Genomic DNA, 25,444 nt, shown 5'->3' with positions numbered 1-25,444 from the left:
AATGCGGGACTTGAACACTGAGGTTCTGTCCTAGAGTCAACTTGTCAGCCTCCCTTACTAACAAGGTGGTAGCTGCCAGTGCTTGGAGGCAGGGAGGCCATCCAACAGCAATTTAGTCAATTTGCTTAGACAGATATGCCACCGGCCTCTGCCAAGGCCCGAATTCTTGGGTAAGGACTCCCAAGGCCATTCCATGTTTCTCATGAACAAAGAGGTTGAATTCTCTGGTTACACTGGGAAGTCCTAAGGCCGGAGCTTCAGTGGGTTTGGTCTTGATTGTCTGAAATGCTGCCTCCTGGCTCGGTCCCCATTCCAGGGGAGCCTTTTCTCCTCCTTTCAGGGCCTCATATAGAGGTCTGGCCAAGTCTGAAAACCCAGGGATCTATATCCTGCAGAATCCCGCTGCCCCTAGGAACTCATGAACCTTCTGATGGGTGGTAGGGACCAGAATGGCACAAACTGCGTGCTTTGTTTCAGTCTCCACATTGATCGGTCTCGCATGATGTTAAAGCCCAGATACCTGACTTGTTTCTTACAGAGTTTTGCCTTTTTCCTAGATATCCAATACCCAGCTTCCATTAGTAGGGAAAGGAGGGCTTTTGTTCCCTCTAGGCACTGAGCCTGCGTGGTGCTGGCCAGCAAGAGGTCATCAACATACTGTAGCAAGACACAGTCTAGTTTTTGTCCAGGAAATTCATCCAGGTCAGCAGCCAGGGCGCCACTGAAAAGAGGAGAGTTCTTGAATCCTTGTGGGAATCTTGTCCAAGTGAGCTGCTCCTTTGAGCTAAAACCACCTGGATTGTTTTGAAGTAAGCTATTTGTCTTTGGCTATTTTTGTTTTACACTAGTCAGAATTTTTTGATTTTTAATCTCAAAATTATTTTATGCACCAACTATTGTTTAGAATTGTCAAAATCTTATATATTGAGTTGCCCACTTTCAACCCTTTACACCATTCAAATGTCCTTATTCTTTCTTTCTTTTTTGGGGGGGGCGGGGCGGGTGGTGGCTGCACCTGCAGCATATGGAAGTTCCCAGGCTGTGGGTCAAATTGGAGCTGCAGCTTCTGGCCTACACCACAAGCCACAGAAATATGGGATCCGAGCTGCATCTGCAACCTATGCCTCAGCTTGTGGCAACACTGGATCCTTAACTCAGAGGGGGACTAGGGATAAAACCCTCATGGATACTAGTTGGGTTCTTAACCCACTGATCCACAAAAGGAACTCCTCAAATGTCCATTTTCTGATTGCCCCCTGTGTTGCCATGGTAAATTGATGATTACCTCCTTAAATGTCACATGTAATGTGGAACTGTGACCAGATTTCAGTTTGTGGTTCCGCTGCATTTCACATTAATTTTAAGATAGCTCTCTTAAAGATTACAGGCAAAGGGGGAAATAAAAGGTCAATTCCATGGATTTCCTAAGAGCTATTGAGAACATCAATTCTTTTCAAACTGTGGTCACTAAAAAATTCAACTGAGATAACAGAGAGTTCCCTTCTTGAGAAGATAGAGAGACAATTCAGAGCTTACTGTTTTCACACAAAGAATATAAAAATCTAATTCCTAAAAATGTAAAATGTTGCCAAGGCTCCCAGCGATAACTCATCAAAGCTTTCAGAGATTTCCAATTTGCACTTTCATCTTCCTGCCAGCTCCGTGTGTATACATTGTGACTTGAACATCTCCGTGTCATCCTAGGACACATTTTAATAACATAGGTGCTGCTGATTTTAGGATTTAGGGGTGGGAGTGGCATTTCACTACTTATGAACATGTTGTTTTCATATGTTGGAAATCACCACCCATCAACACACAGTGAACTGTGTGTTGTGTAACACAGAGAAGTTTTCAAGTAATAAACTCTGCAATGGTAATGCTACTAAAATTAGAAATCATTTCTATAAACAGAGCAAATGAAGCCCTGATGAAGAGCACTATGAGCAGGAAGAACATGTTGAAATACAAAACATTGGAAAGAGTGGCTGAAATAAGAGGTGGCAAGATGCGTGGTATCAACCTTGCCTACCACACACTCTTACTGTGAGACTGTCTTTCTATCCAGGCTGGGCTTAGGGGATCTGTGGATATCAACTGCTATGGTAAACAGAGCGGGTGGCAGCTAATTCAACATTTCATTATACATCAGTAAGACAGGATCTGAATAATTGGCTGATATTAAAAACATAGACCCTCAATATTTTCATTGAAAGGGGTATGGAATGACATCAGCAAGATGGCAGAGTAGAAGGACCTGGAGCAGCCTCCTCCAGTGAATTAAGCAGCACTCACAGACAAATTTCCTTTATGAGAAATCCAGAGACCAAATGAAAGACTCTTGCCCTCCAGGTAACCGTGACACCAGACCTACATAAGCAGGTAAGGGGATTTGGAAGGCCCTCCCACAGGAGGGCCTGACCCTAGCACAGAACCAGGCAACCAAAAAGGCCCCCACATTCCTGGCTGTTACCATAGAGAGGGGAGGTTGGTTTGCGCATCCAGCGAGCCAGCATCTCCAAGGGGCTCACCAGAGAGACCTCAGTTCTTCCAGTTGTGGAGCTCAGACGGGTTCACCACAGCCTAGCAGCCTGGGGAAGGATGAGACAGGAGTTTGTGCCCACAGATACCACAGCCCCGCTCCTCCCCAGTACAAAGTGGGTCAATGAGTGCACCCAGCTCTCAGCTTCCCCCAGGAGGAGCACACACTGTGCACCAGCTTCCTCAAGGCAGACCTGGGGGACTGACCGTAGTTCTGTCAGTCTTGGAGTTCAGATGGGTTCACCACGGTGGGGTAGCCTGGAGAAGCAATGGCAGCTTGGACTGGTAGATGCCATAGCGCACTCTACCAGGTCCCCACAGTGTCTGAACAAAATACACAGTTGCTTGATTCTCCCTGGAAAGGAAAAAAGTGGTAAAGGTGCCCACAACATCTGTTTGTGCTGATGGGTGGGGGTTGTTTCCTGTATGGAGCCAGTCCTTGAAGACTAGGACCAAAGTGCAGACACCAACATAGAGTCAAGGAAAATGAAGACATAAGCAACCATGTTCCAAAAAAGAAATAATTTACTAAAAGGGCTTAAGACGTTATTAGCATTACAGTAGTCACTGAGCCAAGACACCCCGTTATCACAGTTGTCTCCTACTTTCTAGTATTTCTTTTCTAATTTCCCCCCTTTTTTCCCTGCCCTACCATATATAAGACCCCAATCAACAGTGCCATGGGACTGCCTTGGCTCCAAGGCCATCCTTTCTCTGTCATCTACAGAGAAGCTTTCAGAGTGCGCCATTTACCCTATAATGAAAAGACAGTAGTCTGCTTTTACACCTGTTTGTGAATTGCCTCCGTTTAGAAGAGCAACCAAATGGCTTCAACCTGCAGCTTTTTGAGCTTAAGTATAAGGCCTCAGTTTTCTAACCTGAGTATATTCATGATTTTTTTTTACATTAAAGTATATTATATAAATTACAAATGAAAAATATACTGAGACATTCTATATTTAGACAGATATTTCTGTATTTTATGTTTCTGTATTTATAGTTAGACATAGGAGCACGTTTATGAATCAGTTTATTAACAGTGGTATTTATGATGGTACGTTTCAGTACAGCAACAATTGTTTTTCTCTGTAGCAATGATGTATGTCTGCTGGAAAAGAAATAAGACTCCTATCTTGACTGACTCATTTGGGGAAGAAAAAGGAATTCATAAGCCAGAGATTAATTTGACCCAACATAGCCCATTCATCAATTTTTAATGTGTTTTATGCTCACACATTTTGAGAACTGGATCTTTGACACCATGTTCGTCTTCTCAGAAATGTCCATTGACCTACAGCTGGCATTCCATGAGATGCATGCGCCAGAGACTGAGACAGGAGAAGGATCATGTGACTTCAACCCAGGCCACAAATTGATGCATGAACCTGTTGGCAAATTGTAGTTTTTCACTCCATCTGCATGAGTCAGTTAAGACGAGAATGCCAATTTTAGCAGATGTGTGGTTTCTGTTTTCATAATAGAATGTGAATGCAAATGATGATTTTCACAAATGAATCTCACTGTCAGTCTAATCTGAGCCTCCCTAATGTTGAAAATACCTTACTGCCTGCAGAATTGACATTGATTATGAGATAACTTTTATAGCATCCAAGATCCGAGCAAACTAGGCCAATATGGGTATGTTGAATAACTTATGCTAAATTAGTAAATTATAGTAAATGATTATTTAGGTGTTTTATATTTAAAACCTCTTTACAAATCAGCGTAGCAAAGAAATCATGCTAATATCAAGCGTTTTCTTTTTATGTTATTACAAATTTTAAAAAAGAAAATGTTAAACAGGAGGGGATAAAACGATCTAGGAATGGATAAATACCTATTTTATGGGTAATGAAAAGACATTGTGTAGTTTTAAGGAACATAATATGGAGATTGACAGACAAAACAGTTTTATGTGAAATAACTCGAGATCATTTAGATCAATATGAATAAATCATCACTCAGGATCTGACAAGGACCATGTGGTCTGCAAACCACCTGAGAAATCTTTCTTGAGGAGTTAAATCTTGCTCAAGTTTTGAAAGACATAGGATTTGAATACAACGAAAGACATAAGTAAGCTGATGTTTAACAAACAGATTTTGGTATATAAGATGATACAACAAAATAAGGAGGCATAATGCTTTTGCACGGGAGGGACTCCTGATGTTTCAGAAACTTTGAAGAAGACTGACTTAGCACCAGTGAACAGGCTGGTGTGAAAGAGGAGGATGGAAAACTTGAGCGATTTATTGGAAAGCTCTGTCAAGAATCCAGGTGTGAGGACAGCAGCTTAAGTAGAGATAAAATGTTGGTTCCAAGTAGACTTCATAAAAAGTATCAGCAGAACATCAGATATTGATTTTCTGTAACAGTTTGAAGAGGAAGAGTTCCTGTTGTGGCTCTGCAGGTTATGAACCCGGCTAGTGTCCATGAGGACATGGATTCAATCCCTGACCTCACGCAGTGAGTTAAGGATCTGGCGTTGCCATGATCTGTGATGTAGGTCGCAGACCCAGCTCAGATCCTACATTGCTGTGTCTATGGCATAGGCTGGCAGGTTCAACTCCGATTCAGCCCCTAGCCTGGGAACTTCATATGCTGCAGGTGCAGCCCTGAATAGCAAATAAGTAAATAAATAAATAGTTAAATAGTTGGAAGAGGAAATAGGCAGTAGGTAATTCTCAAACCAGTTTAGTAGACCACCTGGGGAATGGAGATTTTAGTGAATATAGGGAGATGACAAGTTACTTTTTTATATACAAGTTGGTTCTGAGTAGAAAATTGCTTATTAAGATAAACATATCAGGTATCTGTCCTTTGTAACCCTCCTTGAAAGTGTAGTAAGCTTCTGGAAGCTAAGGTCTATGTTTTATGCTTCTTCCATGACTCCCATAATTATAGCGTATGTTCAATAAATATTTAATGATGCGGCATGCATCGGAAATGTTGGAGGAAAACTTAAAAGTACAGAAATGTAGATTAAACTGGATATCATAATTGAATAGATATTGAAAACTGACAAGGATAAAACTTAATCTTCAAAGGGAGAGTGTGTCTAGAGAAGACAAAAAGACTGCAGTCATAACTTTGGAAGAACGGGATGAAGAGAATATACGGTTGGGGTGAAAGGCAAGGATTGGTCACCGAGGCAGAGGGAAGCAGGGAGCTAGAGATGCCAAGAGTCTTTTGAAAGAGCTGCATATGGAGTCTCTGAAAAATCTTTGACGTTGATGAATGGCAGAATTAAGTAAGGGCAAGTCATGGTTTTGAGAAATCCGACCAGAGACAAATCAAGAATTGTTTATGGAAGGTACAATTGGGTTTTCGACTGTGCTGTTTTAACTGCATTAGCTCTTTTTTTTTTTTTTCTTCTTATTGTAATTTTTTATTACTCATTGAATTTATTACATTTGTAGTTGTACAATGATCATCACAATCCAGTTTTATAGTAATTTCATCCCACACCCTCTGCATATTCCCCCAACCCCCAAACTGTCTCCTTTGGAAAGACATCAAGAAAAAAAGAGAGAGGACTCAAATCAATAAAACTAGAAATGAAAAAGGAGAAATAACAACAGACATCACAGAACTACAAAGGATCATAAGAGGCTGCTATATGCAACTTTATGCCAATAAAATGGAAAACCTAGAAGAAATGAACGAATTCTTAGAAAAGTACAATCTTCCAAGACTAAACCAAGATGAAATAGAAAAGACGAACAGACCAATCACAAGTACTGAAATCGAAACTGTGATTTTTTTTTTTTTAATTGCATTAGTTCTAAACTGGCCTTTCACTTAGAATTTTCACCACCCAGACAAGTCAATGTACCTAATTGTGGGGTTTGTATAAAATGTGTGTTAGCTGCTCAGAGCTTTTGCTGTTTTGATATTAAAACCAGAATGGAGACCATATATTAATGATTGAGCTACGATTCCACCAGCGGGCTTGCAGCATAAAAACTCTCCCCTCTCACTACTGGAAAATTAAAGGCACTCTTGAGTTTTGGACTCTCCCAACCCTGCCTCCCTGCTTTTAGTTCTATGTCACTTAAAAACAACTAGATATTAAATAAAATAATTCGTGTTTTCTAAAAACAAATCATACCGTGCCGCACATTGTTCAGGTATTATTAATGGTGAGGAGCGCAGCGCGCCAGTGGTAGAGGTGGTCACAGGTGTCACGTGGGGGTAGAGCCTGATGGTGTCCACGGTGTCCCCACAGTGTCCCCACAGTGTCCGCCTTCTTCCCAGGGGGTGGAGCATTCTTCATGTCAGTCCACGCCCACCAACATCCCTGATGTACTGTGACTGCCTTTTGATTCACAACACTTCATAACTTGCATTACCTTTAAGCAGGAATATTTCTTTCTGTGACTGAATGATGCTGACATCGTAACTGACTTCCTGCTGACAGTGGAGAGGGAGATGGAATGCCGAATGTAAGCATCAGCATGTTCACTTCGTAACCATCTCTTTCTAGAAAGGTCCATATTTATTTGGCTTAACAAATTCTTAAGGATTATAGAATCCCATAGGTTACCCTGCCTCTAATCACACCTTAATGTCGTGTGGGATCAATAGCTTCATTGACTCCAAATTTGGATTAGATGGAAGAGAGGAAGAGAGAGCAGGAAGGAGAAAAAGACAAGTTTGGGAGGTAACTTGACTGCTCAGGAAGGTCTGACCTGACTTCCCTGACACCACCAGCAAAAGCTGCCTTTTCATCTTAGGAATCTCTAGGAAGCTTTTACAGTGAACGTTGTGGATATCCATTAACAGACTCAAGTACCCAGGACTTTGTGAAATTCCCCTTTGGATGGGAGAGGAGGGGAAATTCGTCATATTCCTCTCCAATCAAATTCTCACCAGCCCTGTTGACTTTGTATAACTCTACATCTTATTCTTTGTTGTTTGAAGACATATCAGTTTGAAGAGAACATACGAAAGTCTAAATTTGGGGGGACAGTTTTCCTAGTTACTTGAAACTGGGGGAAGAAAGTGAAGAGAAATATAACCTGGCAGAATGAAGGTGATAATGGCAGACAGGGGGAAGCATCTGGAAAGTGTCCAGTGGGGAGTCACAGGCCCACCCCTTCTGAGGACTAGGGCTTGACTCTCACGCCTGAGATTTACAGTTTTGAACCAAAACAAGCTCAACATCTGCTTATGTATTCCCAAATGGTGTGTGTAGGTAAGAACAGTGCTTATCACACCGATTTCCTTAGAAGCTGCATACTCCTTAGGATGTATTCGATGCCCAATGGAACTGCTATTGAAGTTACATTTTATGGGGGAAACTCCAAGACAGTTTGAGAACTCTACTTACCCCAAAGACTGTTCTGACTATATGTAGGAGCTTCATCCACTGAGAGATGAAATAAAATGGATAGAATTGTCAAAAAATTTCCGTCATATCGATGTTTATGTAGTTATTAAAAAAAATCTTTGCAATGATCACATGTAGATCTATTTTCTAGGACTTTGTTTTTTTAATTAAAACATTATTATTATTATTAAAGTACAGTTGATTTACAGTGTTTTGTCAAGTTCTGTTGTACAACAAAGTGACGCAATCACGCACGGCTCTCTGTGCTGTGAGGTAGGCTCCATTGCCCATCCATTCCGAATATAACAGTTTGCATCCAAAAAATCCCCCAAATGCCCATCCATCCCACTCCCTCCCCTTTCCTCCTTGGAAACCCCAAGTCTGCTCTTCTTAGCCAGGACCTGTTTCTGTTTTTTGTTTGTTAATTATTTTTAGATAGGGTCATCTGTTCCGTATTTTAGATTCCACAAATAAGTGATACCATATCTTATTTGTCTTTTTCATTCTGGCTTACTTTATTTAGTATGAGAGTCTCTAGATCTATCCATGTTGCTGCAAATGGCTTTAGTTTGTCTTTTTATGGCTGAGTAATGTTCCATTGTATATGTGTACTATGTCTTAATCCATTCATCTGTTGGTGGACATTTAGGTTGTTTCCATGTCTTGGCTATTGTGAATAGTGCTGGAATTTAAGTTACTTAGATAAAGGTAATATTGTATGACAGAATGAAATTTGCATGTTATGTGAAATCCCAGTTTTTGAGATTTTAATGATTTCCATCTTACACATATTCAATTTTTTAAACATATATTAAGAAAAATATCTTACTTGCCAGTTGATAATTGGGCGGAAATTTCCCTGTACATTAACTCTATTTTTTTAATGGAATGCGTATAACTATAAAAAGGTGGTTATCATTAACTCTCATTTTCCTAATGCAAAATAAACAGTTTAGGATTGTTGGCACTTTGTTAAGCTTACTTATTCGCTTGCTTCTTTTATATGGCATTTAATGGCCAAATGTTACAGATTTAAGCTAAAAATTCACTCAGGGCGGAAAGATAAGTCCACTAGAGTACAGTTGCCTATTGTTCCTTCCAGCTGTTAGGTGTGATCAGTAACTGATTCATGTAAGTTGTTTGGAGAGAGTTCATTTTTCTTAAGTGACTATCTGATAATCAGATGCTCATTGATTTTGAGATCTGACAAGGGTTAACTTTAGCTAACTGAATCTCTCTGGTATATACTATGTTGGAAATCTTAATTCTGTAATCTTCCGTCTCTTGGAAATGGACCAACTGCTCTAGGAGTTGTTCTAATAGAATAAAGTTCTTTCTAAATTTAAAGTTTAAAGTTTTGGGAAATACTCTTCTTAGTCTTGTCAAAGTCTTGAAGGCAATGATAAATTAATATATGTTATATATAATATTATATATATAAAATATTATTTATATATATTTGCCCAACAGTTAAATTAAATGTTAAATTGAGTTTGGTTACAATTCAGGACAACAGATACATGATCTTGAACTGAGTTGTTTTACCTAAAATAATAGTCATCTTTATTTTATTCCTTCTTACATAGTAATCAGTTGAAATCCTATATTTTTACATTTATGAAATAGGCTAGTTTATACTGGGTTAACACAGTAACCCCCAAATCCCAGAAGCTTATTGACAGAATTTCTTATCCATTCCCTAAAAACGTGTGCAGGTGAAAGGGCTCTCAGGAGAAGCTGCCTTCTTGTCAGGAATCCAGTCTGTTTCCATCTTGAGGGTCCATGACAGCATCGTAGTCACCTTGGCAGAGGTTGAAAGAGAGTAAGAGACCTCATGTTTCACTTCAAAATGGTATCTTATCATTCTGTCCAATCGGCCAGAACTATTGCCTGGCCCAAAAATAACCACAAGGGAGGTTGGGAAAGAAAGCTCTTCTGTCTGACTAGGAACAGGAAAATGAAATGAGACTTAGAGAATCAGCAAAAAATCCTCAATAAAAGCCTGGTAAATCAAATCCAGCAGCATATAAAAGGATAATACATAATTCCAAGTAGGGCTTATCCAAGAATGAAAGACTAGTTCAACATTAAAAATTTAATGTAATTCACCTTATCAGCATAGTGAATCAGAAAAAAAAAATATGAAAATTTCATAGGTGCAGAAAAAATTTTGACAAAGTTTGGCACAATAAAAACTCAAACTAGGAATAGAAGGATACTTCTTCAGCTGGAGAAAATGAATCTACAAAAAAATTATAGCTAACATCATACTTATTGGTGAAAGATTGAATTCTTCTCCCATGAGATGGAAAAAAACAAAGCTGTGTACTCCTATTACTTCCCTTAACATCGTAGTGGAAGTCCAAGCCAGCACAATAAGGAAGATAATAATAATGAAATTAACATGAAGGAAAGAAAATTATCTACTGTAAGTGATATAATTATCTCGTCAGAGCATTCTAAAGTATCTATAAACAAGCTATGAAAAGTAATGTTTGAGCTTTTGAATTCACAGAATATGGGGTCAGTGTGCAAATCTCAATCATATTTATGTATACTAACAATGAACAATTGAAAGTTGAAAGTATTCAAAATATGGAGCAGATATAAATCTAATCTATTATGTTAAAGACATATGTGGAGACAAAAAAGAGAGAGAGAGATGCCATGTCTAGAGTTGGAAAAACTCAAAATTGCTAAGATGTCAATTGCCTCTAAGTTGATTTGTAAATTCAACATAATTCCAGTCAAAATTCCAGGAGTATTTGTTGTGGAAATTGACTAGCTGTTTCTAAAATGTAGGTGGAATGGCAAAGAGTCAAGCAATTTAAAAAAATGAAACTAAAGGATTCACTCTACTTAATTTTAAGACTTACTACAAAACTATGTTAATCCAGTCAGCATTGTATTAGCATAAAAACAGATCCACAGGTAAATGGACTAGAGTACAGTCCCCAGGACAAATTTAGCCCACAGCCTGTTTTTGTAAGTAAAGGTTTATTAAAATAATCATCAAAAACTGGAATCTACCCAGGTGTCCTTCACCTGGTGAGGTGACGGATGGTGGCAGTCTGTACAGTGCAGTACTGATCAACAACAGGAAGGCGCATGCTCCTGATCTGAGCCCCAGCATGAATGAGTCTCAAAAGAATTCCAAGTGAAAGATGCGAGATCCAAAATATATAGTATGCGTACTGTATAGGTCCATTTTGAAAACTGTACAGTCATAGGGATGGAAAATGTATGAAAAGGCTGGCTTCAAAGCAACACAGAGTATCTTTAGCCATATCGGTTTCCTAATGCTTGTAGCCAAAAGTATTCTCACTGATTTAGAGTACATCTGCTTCTAGTGAGTATAGAAGATGGTGAGAAAGAAAGCTAACGTAATATGGTACCAAGTCTTGTGCTAGGCAATTTGCATTCATTTTCTTGAGAATATTTGTGTCTTAGTAAAATAAAAATTGGCCCAATTGAAAAAAAAATGCAGCAGGGAGGCACTTTTGGATGATTGTACTGTTCTACATCTTCATTCTGTTGAGAGTTGCATAACTGTGCATTAGTCAAAACCCTCATAATTATAGCCTAAAAGATTGAATTTTACCATACGTAAATTTTTCACATATTTCAGTGAATTTTATTATATTTATAGTTGAACAACCGTCATCACAGCCTAATTTTAGGACATTTCCATCCCAAACCCCCAATCCACTCCTTCCTCCCCCCACCTGTCCCCATTGGTAAACCATAAGTTTTTCAGCGTTTGTGAGTCTGTTTCTGTTCTGCAAATAAGTTCATTTGTATCCTGTTTTTAGATTCCACATGTAAGTGATATCATATGTTTGTCTCTCACTGTCTGACTAACTGCACTTAGTATGGTGATTTCTAGATCCATCCAAGTTTCTGCAAATGCTATTATTTCTTGTTTTATGGCTGAGTAATATTCTATTGTATATATGTACTGCATCTTTATTCACTCCTCTGTCGATGGACATTTAGGTTGCTTTCTTGTCTTGGCTGTTGTATGTAGTGCTGCAGTGAACATTGGGGTATATGTATCTTTTCAAGCCATAGTTTCCCCCAGATACATGTAATTTTTAACAATACAAAATGTGAATATTTATTAGTGAGTTCTCTAAGACATTATTTACTTGGAGTACTTATGGTTAATGGCTTAATCTTAGAATCAGACAATGTGAGGTTCGAATACCAACTCTATCAGTTTTGAGCACTGTGAACTTGGGCAAATTACTTACTGTGCTTCAATGTCCTTGCCTCTCGATTGGGGTAATAATTACATTCTATCATAGGGTAGAAAAAAATAGTTAAATGATGTGATGCATGAAATCTACCTGAGCCGGTGTCTTAACAAGTAGTCCGTCTAGCCCATGTTAGTGGCTGGTAGTAAGAGCAGGACATGCTCGACACAGATGATTCCACACTGTGATCATCTCTTGTCTTATGTCAACCTGTTTACATTTATTTTATTTTATTTTAGTCTTTTTTTGTTAGGGCTGCACTTGCGGCATATGGAAGTTCTCAGGCTAGGGGTTGAATCAGAGCTGCAGCTGCCAGCCTACCCCACAGCCACAGCCACGCCAGATCTGAGCCGTATCTGCGACGTGCACCACAGCTCACGGCAATGCTGGATCCCTAACCTACCGAGCGAAGCCATGGAGTGAACCCACATCCTCATGGATACTAGTTGGGTTCATTACCACTAAGCCACGGTAGGAACTCCCCTGTTTACATTTATTTTAAATATCTACCATTTGCCAAGTGCCAGAGAGAGTCAAATGCACAGCTCTTGCAGTTTGCAATCTTGTTGGAAATGTGAGCTGGCCCCTAAAAATATTTAATTAACCAGTCTTATCTGTTCTGCAACATATTCTGGAACGATACTACATCAGGGTGCTATGTTGAGTCTTTTGGGTACAGATGCAGCCCAAAGGATGTCACAAAGCTCACAGGATATTGCAGTCTAGTTCTCTAGAGGTAAATCTAGAGACACATCTGAGCACAGATCACAAATCAGCAGTACATGCAAAAATGAAAGTACAGTATGAGAGGTAAAATTTAAATACTGGCAAATTTGGAAGAGAGAGACAAATAAGGAAGATTGTGTGTGTTTAAGGGTCATGGTGTTCTAGAAAAGCTAACTAGGAGGAAAGAGGAAATTGTGATCAAGGATAGCAAATTATTCTCCTGGACTAGGTGGACCTGGAATCAGCCTAAAAGAGAGGAAAATATTATGGATGATTTATAAAAAAAAAAAAAGGGAGGACAAAATCATGAATAATTTACCATAGAGGAGAACTTACTAAGCAAAAAAGAATACTAGGAAATGTGGTATGTTGCTGTGTCCCTGTGGTATCCTGTGGGTAGAAGATATTTGACCACATTTTTCATTCCATTGTGTTGAAAATAGAAGGGTTCAAAGAAATTTAGAGACTGTTCTGCCCCTCCCCCTCCTTGCACCAGAAGTCTCTAAGCATCTGTTCCAAGATAGTGTCAGAGTCCCTGTGTTGCTTACCACAGCGTCTTGTCCACTAATTTCTCCCATACTTTTCTTAGAAGTAATTCAATATTTCTTCCCACTGATGCATGCAGCTCCTTCTGGCTCACTGAGCAGAGGCCACAGGGCCAAGATGCAAACAGCTTCCACACTGCCTGCCATTCTGCTCACCTCCCACGCTGTCTCAGAGTAGCCTTGTCCAGTGAACAGAAAACAGATTGGAATCTGGGTCATTCCAGAAAGTGTGCTGAGCCCACAGTGGAGAGAATTCTAATACTAAACACACTTGGCTGGGGGAGGGGGCGCGGGGGGGTATGGGGAACCCCTGCGATGGGACAGCTATGTATTTAAAAGGATGTCATGTGTGGACTTTCAGGTGGGAACAACTGTTAGTTGGCTACTGAATGTAAAAATAGAATTTCGCTTCTGTTGCAGCTAAAGAGATGTGTCTGCAAATACAAAAGCATTTATTCTATCAGAGGAACAGGTTGATGTGGAGGATGATTATATATATTTTTTTCTTTTTGGTTTCACTCTCCATGCTCAGCAAAGGAGGTGTGGGAATTTGGGCAAATGATTTCCCTTCTTTGGGCCCCTTGACTACCACAGAAGAATTGGGTTGGCCTACAGTTCCGTTTCTTCCTAGCTCAAGGTTTCCCAAGTCTAGACGCCCCCGGGGCAGGAGGGTCATCAGAGAATTTGAGTAACCATATGGGCCAATCACAGCTCTTGGCGTGGCTCAGCCAGTGGAAGCTCCTTTTTCTCAAGGCAGCCCCTCCAGTACCCTTCTGGCCTTATAAACGCATCATCCTGAAAAGGGGCTGTGGGATGTGGGAAGGAAACTCGGACCCGTCAGACAACAAACCCCAGGAAAGGGAAGCATCATTGCCACGGGAAAGGGGCTCTGCACACAGCCACCTCGGTGCCAGCTCAGCTTGGAAAGAAAGGACATGAAAAAAATGCAGATGTTCATTGTACACAAGTTGAGAAGGAACGTGCACATGAACTGCAAGAGCAGCCTCCTGAGTCCTGAGGACTAAAAAGGGCAGGGAGATCCGTGTCCCTGCTCAGCCCTGTCACTGTAGCCCTGAGAGTGTCCCCGTGCCCGTGTCCAGAATGGTCTCCGCTGAGAAAGACCATGTCAGGTATTCAGGAACACACCTGAGTACCAGATGTTGCGATCTTGGCCTCTCCTTTATGCACATGATTAGATGCCTATCCTTCTGTTTCGAACACAGCTGATGTGTTGTCAACTAAATGGCCCAACAAGCTCGCTGTGTATAGGGAAATGGCCACTCAAGTTCCCCACACATTCTAGCAACGTGCCGTCACGCACCTCCCCTGAGGTGCCCTGTGTGCAGATGCCCACACGGTGCCCTTAAGTGCTGCTAGGTTTACCAAGACAGAGGTAAGCCGTCAGAACAAGGGTATGTATGACACAGAGCCCAATTGCCAGTCCGGAGTTTTTTTTTTTTTTTTTTTTTTTTTGTCTTTTGTTGTTGTTGCTATTTCTTGGGCCGCTCCCGCGGCATATGGAGGTTCCCAGGCTAGGGGTCAAATCGGAGCTGTAGCCACCGGCCTACGCCAGAGCCACAGCAACTCGGGATCCGAGCCGCGTCTGCAACCTACACCACAGCTCATGGCAACGCTGGATCTTTAACCCACTGAGCAAGGGCAGGGACCGAACCCGCAACCTCATGGTTCCTAGTCGGAGTCGTTAACCACTGCGCCACGACGGGAACTCCCAGTCCGGAGTTTTGAGGGCGATGACCTTTCATCTGACTCCAGGAAAAGCAGCCACTAGATAGGACTTAACTTTTCTGTAGAAACAAAAGCCACCCTTGCTCTAAAAGACCTCATACTTACTGAAGGTAAAAACAAAACAACCCAAAATTCAACTTGTTTCTGAAAACAACAATTCAAAGCATGAAATTCAAAAGAATGTAACTCCCAAGGGCTTAAACCTCTGGATCCGCCTCATTGTTCATATGAGCCCTGGATTGGGATCCTCTGCCAGCTTTATAAACAGAGGACTTTGGCAGAATGTATGACAGAGAAAATTGTCCCTGAAACAGACTTTGAGCACATTTTTCACAAGCCAATGAAGGGGGAAACGGTGGCAAGATTAATTCTATTGAAGAGAAAATATACCTTAAAATAAGAAAGTATTTGTTTAAATCAAATTGGTTGCTCATCCCCAAACTTCCACATGGGCTTTTAGACTCAAGGAAACAATGAGTTTGCACCAAGCATATATATTTTTTTGTTCTCTATTTTCCTAGAAAAGAAATCCAAGGAGAGCAGGAGGGAAAACAAACTTAATATTTTAAAGTCAAGTTCTTTTTAGAGTCTCTCATGGAAATAAACCATTACTGTGTCAGCCAAGAGAGGGGCCAAGAAAGAGAAGAGAAAACGTTGCAAGGGAGGGCTCCTTTCCAGAACTTCAGGCCCTGGGACCCTCATCAGGGTTGTGAGTCCTAGGCTTTCAGAGTGGATAAGGGAGCTGCATCAGGAAGAGAAGCGGGGCATTTGTTTTATTTTGTTTTGACATGTGCTTCGATGCCTCCTGCTCCCCACCCCTCCAAAGAAGGGTAACGAGGAGCTCTACACTGAACGCGAGCCAGGGCGGTCACTGCCAAGAGCACAGGCAGCGTGGCCTGCTGGCCCTGCGGACACTTGCCAGGTGAGGCCTTTCAGCGCCTGAGGTCATTAACACAAACGACATACTGCTGACTACAGGCTGCGGTTCCAGCCCAAAGTAACTGCGATACTTCAATCATGATGGGAGTAAATATTCACCGCTTTGCATGTATTGGTTATGTTCCTTTGGCTCTTCTTTTCTCCTTTAAAAAAAAGCAGGAATAATCCCAGTGTTTTCTCACCAGTATTGTATTGCCCTGTTGCAGCCAGATTTTACGGTTGCAGAAGGCATTAGCAAAGCAGGCCAAAAAATACTCTGACTTTGATTTCAAATGATATTGTACACTGGATTTCCAACGATTGCTATCGTTACAATAATTATCTGGCTTCTTGCTGTTTTCATGATGACTTAAAAAGTTTCCCCTTTTCAGAAAAGCAGGAGTGTGTGATAATAAACAAACCTGGGATCCAAACAGATTGGGCTGTATCACGGCTCCACACATGGCACTCCGCTGAGACATGAGGGTACCCATGGAACTCTCTCTGGTGTTGAATGAAGTCACAAAACTAGTTTGTTTTGTTTTGGTTTTTGGCCAAGCCCTGCAGCATGTGAAAGTTCCCTGGGGCCAGGGATCAAACCCCAGACCACAGCAGCAACCCAATTCACAGCAGTGGCAACACTGGACCCTTCACACGAGAGAACTTCCACACGAGTTTGGACTTTGCTTTTTTTCTAGTTTTCTTCATTCTTGAAGTGAAACCATCTTTTTCTCTTTGTCTATATATTAGATGATATTATATATAATCATGTATGTTATGCATACAATATAGGAAATCAAGGAACCCGAATCTCAGAATACTGTGAACAAAATTGCTGTGAAAATATTTTTACTCACATGGTTATGTCAGGATAAATGGCTATTATCCTTCGTTTTACCTCCAACCTGGTACTCTTAAAATGAATTATAGCTCCAACCCCTTGGTTACAAAATACATCTTTTCACAGATTGTAATCACCACATGACAAAACATGTATCTACATATGAGATAGTAACAGTAATAGTTTAGGAAAAATTCTGAAATCATTCAGAACAGTGTTATCGAAAAGCAGCCCGTTTTATGAAGTTAATGGTTGTCAGTTCTTCTGAGGCACATCCTAGTTTTGGATAATCCCTAGTTCCATCCCAGTTGTGCTGTGCAGAGTCTAGATGTCAAAGCAGTCGCCTTAAACAGAAATGAAACTTCAAATGCAGAGAGTGGATAAATATTCTATCTTTCCGAGCAAAAAGAAGTGAAATCAGGTTATCTCTGAAACTCCCATGGGGCCAGAGAAGTGGCATACAAAGGCCTCCAGGGACCTGGCCTCACACGGTCCACCTCGCAAGCAACGAGGAGGGACACCACGACCTACTTTGTCCACACTCCAGTCGGATGCCATGGAACAGAGTCTATTTTGGGGATAAAATTATTGCTAAATCACAGTACTCTTCACCACCCAATCTGGGAGTTGGAATTGCTCAATTTTTCAGCAGTCACTAGAAACAAACTTTCCGCCAGTGTCTAAATGCATAACGATAAAATTGCAAGCAAGAAGTTCCAACTATATATTTTATGGCAAACACCTGGATAACATGACCCTTCACGCTGTATTGTCGGGCCAGGATACCACATCTCCTTAATCTGGCCAAAACTTAACTGCTCAGGACAATTTTTCTAGCAAGTATCCAGCTGAAGTTGAAATGAAATAACGGGAATGTTAATATTATGAAACCAAATAATTTTTCTTAAAAAAGGGACATAGTAGAACCAGAGCATCGAATTAAAGAAAGATAACATACAGAGATGGTCCCCATGTTAGAACTGTGTCACGACAGAACGGGCCATCTTGGAGGAAACTCGCAGTTGCCATTGGAGAGGAAGAAGTCGTCTGTCCAAAATGCCAGGTGCATTTCACAGGACCCTCTGGCCCTGACACCGCGGCGGGTAATGACACCAAATGATTTTGAGATCCTAGGAACCTTCGTGTTTCAGTGAAGACCTAGAGCAGCATTTCACGAACTGCACTCCCATGTCCCGTGCTCAATTACGTATCCAAGTGGTGCATACGTTTTCCATGGTTGGAGATTTAATTAATAGTGGGTGTTTAAAAAGTAGGGGCTCTGGGAATTTCTGCAGTAAAGAAACCTGCCCAACTTTGCTAACCCCATGTAACCCCAACTATTTTGTTGTTCACAAAATATATTGTTATGAGGCCATTGAGCATTAATTTTCTACCTTAGCCAATAGGCCAATGTCAAACTGGAAGGTTTTCCTTTGAAATCTAGCTTGCATGTTTTTGTAAGATTTTTCTCAGATAAGTTCAATTTGTTTAAGACTGTCATACAAGTTATAACACATTTTTTTCTTGCCAGATTTATCACTCCACTCTTTAAATAGACTAATTTTTTTCAGTGTATCCCAATTTTTTTTTCTCCTCCAGATTTATTACACACGTTTTCTTCCACGTTGGAATGGCATCCACTTTATAGTTCATTTTTAAGTCTCAACTCACATCCAACTTGTTTTTTGAAATTCCCTCTCCCAAGATTTCAGGCTGCTCTGGCACAGTGTAGAATCTATGCTATACATCTTGATCTTTAAATGTCATTCCCTGGAATGTTCTTTCCTCCTCTCTTCCTCCCCTCTTCCTTTATTCCTTCCTTTTCTTTTCTTCCTCCCTCCCTTCCTTCCTTTCTTTCCATCTTTCTTTCTTCCTTCCTTCCTTCCTTTCTTTCTTTCTTTCTTTCTTTCTTTCTTTCTTTCCTTTCCTTTCTTTCTCTTTTTCTCCCTCTTTTCCCCCTCCCTCATTTCTTTTTCTTCTTTCTCTTGTAATTGTGCTAATCCTATCTATCCAAATTGCCTTCACACTACTTATAAAAAGTCATATCTTATGTTTATATATTCCCTAGAAGAGCAGCATTTTGCAGTATATAAAATATACTTTCTTTCCTCGTGGAATTTACAATCGTATAAAGATGTGAATTGAACAAAGAAAGCCATTCCTTCAGTAAAAAATAAACAATTAAGAACTCCTTGCAATTTAGAATTTATATTAAGTGCTATAATAATACTATGAAATGCCAGGTATATAATGAGTGTTCAGTAACTACCTGTTGAATGAGTGAATCAATGATCCATTTGATTGTTTCATTTTCTTCTTCTTTTTTATATTTACTCACATTTTGGTATTAAGCATTTTCTTCTTAGAGGGAGAGGTAGGAAAGATATACAAAACTAATATCTGAATGATCATGGAATTATGTGTCTTAATGAAATCCTTTCTCTCATTTGTGGATGTGTATGTATTCTTTTGTAGTTTCATGTCAGTTTTTTTTTTTTCTTTTTTTTTTTTTTTTTGGTTTTGTTTTCAACAAAAACCCAAACTGTCTCTATATTGATAAGAATGTTTCTGGTAATGTTGCTGAACCTTTTCTCAATATTTCCAAAGTCATACTAAAATTAAAAACTGTATAGACACATGCACCTCTGTGCGTGTGAGTGGTGCATGTTCATTTTTAGTCTTGGCATTTATTTATACAGTTTAATTCCATATCATGGGGCATTTTTTTTTTCTTGTACTAGTTCTCGGTAAGACATTTCTATTTTCAGCCTCTACAATAACTTTCCGAAATATTCTTTTTTTTTTTTTTTTTTTTTGTCTTTTTAGGGCTGTACCCGTGGCACGTGGAGGTTCCCAGGCCAGGGGTCTGATGGGAGCTGTAGCTGCCAGTCTACACCACAGCCACAGCAACGCCAGATCCGAGCTGTGTCTGCGACCTATACCACAGATCACGGCAATGCCGGATCCTTAACCCACTGAGTGAGGCCAGAGATTGAACCCACATCCTCATGGATACTAGCTGAGTTCATTACTGCTGAGCCATGATGGGAGCTCCCAGACTAGGGGGGTCGAATCAGAGCTATAGCTGCTGGCCTACACCACAGTTCATGGCAATGCCAGATCCTTAACCCACTGGGCGAGGACAGGGATTGAACCCGCAACCTCATGGTTCCTAGTCGGATTCGTTTCCACTGTGCCACAATGGGAACTCCCCAAAATATTCTTAAGACAAAGATTTTTTAAAATCATTTACTTAAGAGATTTATTATATATAAATTTCTATCTGTGGCTCATTAATCCATTATTTTTTTCTTCTTTTGACCAAACCTGTGCATGTGGAAGTTCCCAGGCCACAGATCAAACCAGTGCCACTGCAGCTACCTGAGCTGCTGCTATGACAACACTGGGTCCTTAACCTGCTGTGCCACAAGTAAACTCCCACTAGCCCAACATTGTTAATTTCAGTAAAACTCGCCCAAGATTTAAGACTATGGCCAAATAAGGTGAACTTATATTTGTTTGACCTTTTATAAAACTTTGATTGTCACCACCTGCCTACCATATCAAAGTCTTACAATGTTATTCTCATGCAAAATAGCCTTCAACAGTTCTAAAGGAAAAGTTGACTTTGTTTTTTGAATTACCTGGTTATCACCAAGGTTATCTCATGAAATATGTGAAGTGCCAACAGTAAGTCAGGGGCGGTTTGTAGAAAGAGAAATATACATTTATATTTATATTATATTATTGTAATTATATTATACAAAAATGTTTTCTTTTCTTTTTTTTTTTTTTTTTTTTTTTTTTTTTAGGGCCACACCTGCAGCCTGTGGAGGTTCCCAGGCTAGGGGTCGAATTGGAAGTACAGCTGCCAGCCTATGCCACAGCCACAGCAATGCAGGGTCTGAGCTGCATCTGCGACCTACACCAAAGCTCACAGCAATGCCGGATCCTTAACCCACTGAGCAGGGCCAGGGATCGAACCCGTGTCCTCATGGATACTAGTTGGGTTCGTTAACTGCTGATCCACAACAGGAACTCTGTCTCTTCATTTGTATTGGGGGGTGGAGGTCCTAAAGTAGGACCTCATTTCGTATCCATTCTACATGTAATACTTTGCATCTACTAACCCCTAACAGGACAAAATTGAAGATGTGATTTGGATTGAAAAAAAAATATCTTGTATGATGGAGACCCCTGCAGTTGCTGAGCCCTTGTCAGCTTCCTGTGGAACTGAAGGCAGGTGAGCCCTGTAGCTCTTGTTTCCATTGTCCTGGGAATCTCGCTGTCACGTGATCTGAGGGCCGTGGTACATGTGTGAGTGAGTGCATGGGTGCCTGTTTAGATGAGGGGTCCGTGTCCTCTCCCAGACATAGATAAACTTGTCAGCCACTTGTAAGATGTGATTTGTGGGGATTGAAAATTGTACCAGACCAAAAATATCACCCATATCAGCATGCCACTCAGTCAGAAATTCTCTGGAGGAGAGTCACTCCTTATCTTCCCAAAGTTCTGTTGAACACCAACAGTTTTACTTTTGGAGAAGTTAACATATTAACCCGTTATTAGGTTTCACATCTTTTACAGCCAGCAGGACTTTAAAGGAAAGGTACAGATGGCACTACGCATGATTCCAGATGGATGCAGATCTATGGGACTCCAAATATGGTGTCAGCCTGGAGTGAAGTATTTTATAGAAGGAACGTGTGTAATTGCAATGAAAGCGATGGTTGGACGCGGTGGTCAAGGTAAGCACCATGCCGTCGGGAGGGATGTCAAGATAAAAACCGTCTCTGAGAGGCAAGACCTACAACAACATAGTGCAACATCCACTATGATATAGGCTATAATTTCACATTAAAAGATGAGTAAAATCTAGTATAAACCTTCAAAGAGCTGAGAGAAGGCCAGTACAAGTACAACACATACAATACAAGCACAATACCAGGAATAAAAGCACAGAAATTTGTACGAAGTTAATATTTGTTCAAATGAGGATGTACCACAGCAAAAGTGCCATTAATGGAATAATGAATTTCAAAGGAGGGTGAAAATCTACCCATCCGTACTGTCACCAAAGGACCTTAGAAAAATGAGGAATTTTTTGTATGTTATATGTATTATTTATTATTAATTAAAGTATTAACTTATTTTTATTAAAGTAGTTGATTCACAATGTTATGCCAATTTCTGCTATACAGAAAAGTGACCCAGCTATTCATTTATATATATTATCTTCCATCATGGTCTGTCCCACGAAATTGGATATAGTTCTCTGTGCTATACAGTAGGACCTCATTGCTTATCCATTCTAAATGTAATAGTTTGCATCTACTAACCCCACACTCCCAGTCTCTCCTGGCTTCCACCTTGGCAACCACACGTTTGTTCTCTATGTCTGTGAGGCTGTTTCTGTTTTATGTATAGGTTCATTTAGATTCCATATATAAGTGATATCATATGGTATCTGTCTTTCTCTTTCTGACTTACTTAGTATGAGAATCTCTGGTTACATTCATGTTGCTGCAAATGGCATTATTTCACTCATTTTTATGGCTGAGCAGTATTCCACTGTGTATATGTACCACATCTTCTTAATCCATTCATCTCTTGTTGGACATTTGGGTTGGTTCCATGTCTTGGCTATTGTGATTAGTGCTGCTATGAACATACAGGTGCATGTATCTTTTTGAATTGTACTTTTGTCTGGATATGTGCCCAGGAGTGGGATTGGTGTATCATATTTAGTTCTATATTTAGTTTTCTCAGGAACTTATGTACTGTTTTCCAAAGTGGATGTACCAATTTACATTCCCACCAGCAGTGCAGGAGGGTTCCCTTTTCTCCATATCCTGTCTAGTGTCTGTAATTTGTAGGCTTATTAATGATGGCCATTCTGACCCGTATGAGGTTGTACTTCACTGTAGTAAATGAGGCATTTTTAAAGGCTGGGTAAGACCTCAGTTTGTTATGAAGGAAGGAGGAAGGGGAGAGAGGACACATCTGGTAAAGATAAAGCATCAACTGTGGAACATTGATGGGAAAGTCGTTGAGGGTGGGAGATTAGGCACCTGCCTATAGTCCACTTTGTTTATGTCACAGGAGGGTAAGGAAAAAGGCTATTTTGGAGGGAAAATTAGAAATCATTGAATGCCAGAATCAGGATCTTGGACTTGGCTATGAGAACACACTGAAATTTTTAATTTTTTAAGCAGAAAATAGCATCATTAGAACTTGTCAAGGAATCTCTGCCCAGATGGAAATCACATAAAGGTTTAGGGACCTAGAGAGATAGCAGGACCCATGAGATGCAATAGAAGCTGAGAAGGATGGTTTAGTCCAACGTTCGAAAGGAAATGAATATCAGTGGAGAGAATGGGTATCCAGGACATTTGGCAGAAACCCTTTAGGAATTGGAAAGTCACTAGAATATGAGAGCAGAGAGGAAGAAAAGGGGTCAGCATGATTCTGGAGTTCCAGTCCTACAAAGCTCACCTCTTAGTTATAGAATGAGAAGGAAGAGCAGAAGAAGAAAAGAAAACCATTATATTGCTTGTTTCCATTTCGTTTGTGACTTGACACATATAAGAAAAATTTCTCCTGGGAAACCAAGTAGAAGAGTTTAGTAGGTAGCAGAAAAATGTGCCTTTGGGGTTCAGGAGATAGTTCAGGCATAAAAGATGATTGCTGTGTGGGATTTACAAGAAAGTTGGCAAGAACTGACTGAAAAAATGGAAGTAAGGACCCAGGTAAGTTAGGGCACCTATGGAGTAGGCTCGATCTCCAAGGGTTTGTTGTATTTTTTGGAATAAAGGAAGAGAAAAGAAGCCTTCGGAGTTATACAGATATGAGCATTAGCAGGTGGCAAGTGTTCAGATAGATGAAAGAGAGAATCACAGGACAGGAAAAGAAATGTCTAAATAATTCAACTGCATGAAACCATTTAAATTCACTAATGCAATTCCTTAGCAATAGCTCATTTTTCTAGAAATGACACAAGTGAAGCTGCAGTCTTTTCTCCTAGTGTCTTGTCTATTGGTGAGATTGAAAGTCTTAAAAAAAGAATGTGAAGTTAAGTTTCCCAGCTTAAAAGAAAATCTTTGTTCATGGCAGCACATTTTTGATTGGGCACGTGTTACGTGGAACAATGGTGTTCTCCTGTGTTGACCTTTCTTCATCAGGGTCTCCTTGACCGCTAAGCTATCTCAGTCGTCAATAATGTTGACTTTGCCTTGTGTGACTGGGAAAAATGTTTCCAGGTGGATTTTAGCAGCTATAGAGAATAACAGTCTACAAAGTAACCCCCAAATGAAAAGAAACATTCCAGTTGGCACCTGATAGACACTCACACTACCAAAGAGTTGTCAGTGATTGTTTTCTCTGTGTTTCTTAGTTCTTCACATACTTTCTGATGAGAATAAAAGATGTGAATCAGGAGGAGGCAGAAAGGATAATTAGAAACTCAGGTTTCCACATGGTTATTGCAGAATGTAACAAGACTGATAAGTAAAAGAAAATCAGTGTGTGTAATGAATTTCAAGGTCTTTGAAATGATCCCTAAAATTCCTGCTATGTTTTATTTCGTTCATTTCAATTATTCACTCAAAATATTAACTGATTACATATAATCAAATTAAATATCTAACACAATAAATAGCATATAGGCTGTATGCAGTGCTCCAGAGGAGAAACAAAAATGAATAATGCATAAACTCTGCCCTTGCAATGCTTTCAGTCTCGCAAGAGTGCTGAGGTATATATAAGAATAACTACAGTCTAAAGTAAAATCTGCTCAAGAACATCCTGTCCTTCTCACCGTGACAGAGTAACTCGGGTCGGAATAGCCCTGCCAGCATAAGCAGCTACAAAGACGAAACATTGGCAGTGCAGGACTGTGCTCCCGTAGAAAATGAAAACATGTTAAGTGTGCCCCGTGATTGCTCCCGCCTTTTACCTGGAGACACTTTCTGGACAAGAAATATGGTTTCCCAGCAGAGAAGAGCAATCACGTTGAGATGGCAGAGATCAAGTTCAGGGCTGCAGGGGCTGCTGGGATTTGTGGGAAAGGGAAAAGCATAGGAGGGAACTGTGCTGAGAAGACAGCATAGAAAGTTACTTAAGAATCCCGTTAGGTTGCTGGATGAAGAACAAGTGGCCCACGGAGGTGACACTGAAAAATCCAGGCATTTGTCTGAGGTCTCAGAGCCTCAATTTAGAAGTTAGACTATTCAGATCTTTAAGAGCTACTTTATATGCACCCTACCAAATCTTTAAAAATCAAGGAAAAGTTGAAGCAGAACTCTTAGCAGGTTAACTCTCTGCCAGCACAAAACTAATACTCATGTGGAAAAACAAAAAACAAAAACCCTTTGCACATAACAAAAGTAGCATTCACAATGTCCCCCCAAATTTTGTTTTTAATTACTAGACACACAAAGGAGAAACAGAATGTGACCCATAATAGTCAAAATTCTATTTTAAAAAGCCGTTGAAATAAACTGAGGGATGACAGAGAGGTTGTTAACCAGCAAACAAAGAC

General features: G+C 40.2%; 1 protein-coding gene across 3 annotated transcripts in view; it reads left to right on the top strand.

Annotated features, from left to right (window-relative positions):
• LOC146399572 (uncharacterized) overlaps positions 1-25,444 on the top strand; it is a 617,271-nt gene that overhangs the window by 375,375 nt on the left and 216,452 nt on the right. For 2 of the 3 annotated variants that reach the window (XR_014818092.1, XR_014818095.1), the window contains 2 exons: positions 21,045-21,148; positions 21,475-21,653. The gene's annotated coding sequence lies outside the window, so the exon portion shown is untranslated. Of the gene's footprint in view, positions 1-21,044; positions 21,149-21,474; positions 23,447-25,444 lie in introns of those variants that run through there. The other variant, XM_084980513.1, reaches the window with a different exon arrangement.

Source organism: Sus scrofa, chromosome 10, assembly GCF_054392235.1.
Source record: "Sus scrofa isolate SSC_HxYL_T2T_F1_AM1 chromosome 10, Sscrofa_HxYL_maternal_Yorkshire_Landrace_v2.0, whole genome shotgun sequence".
Lineage (NCBI taxonomy): Eukaryota > Metazoa > Chordata > Mammalia > Artiodactyla > Suidae > Sus > Sus scrofa.
This window is presented reverse-complemented; position numbering and strand designations above follow the sequence as displayed.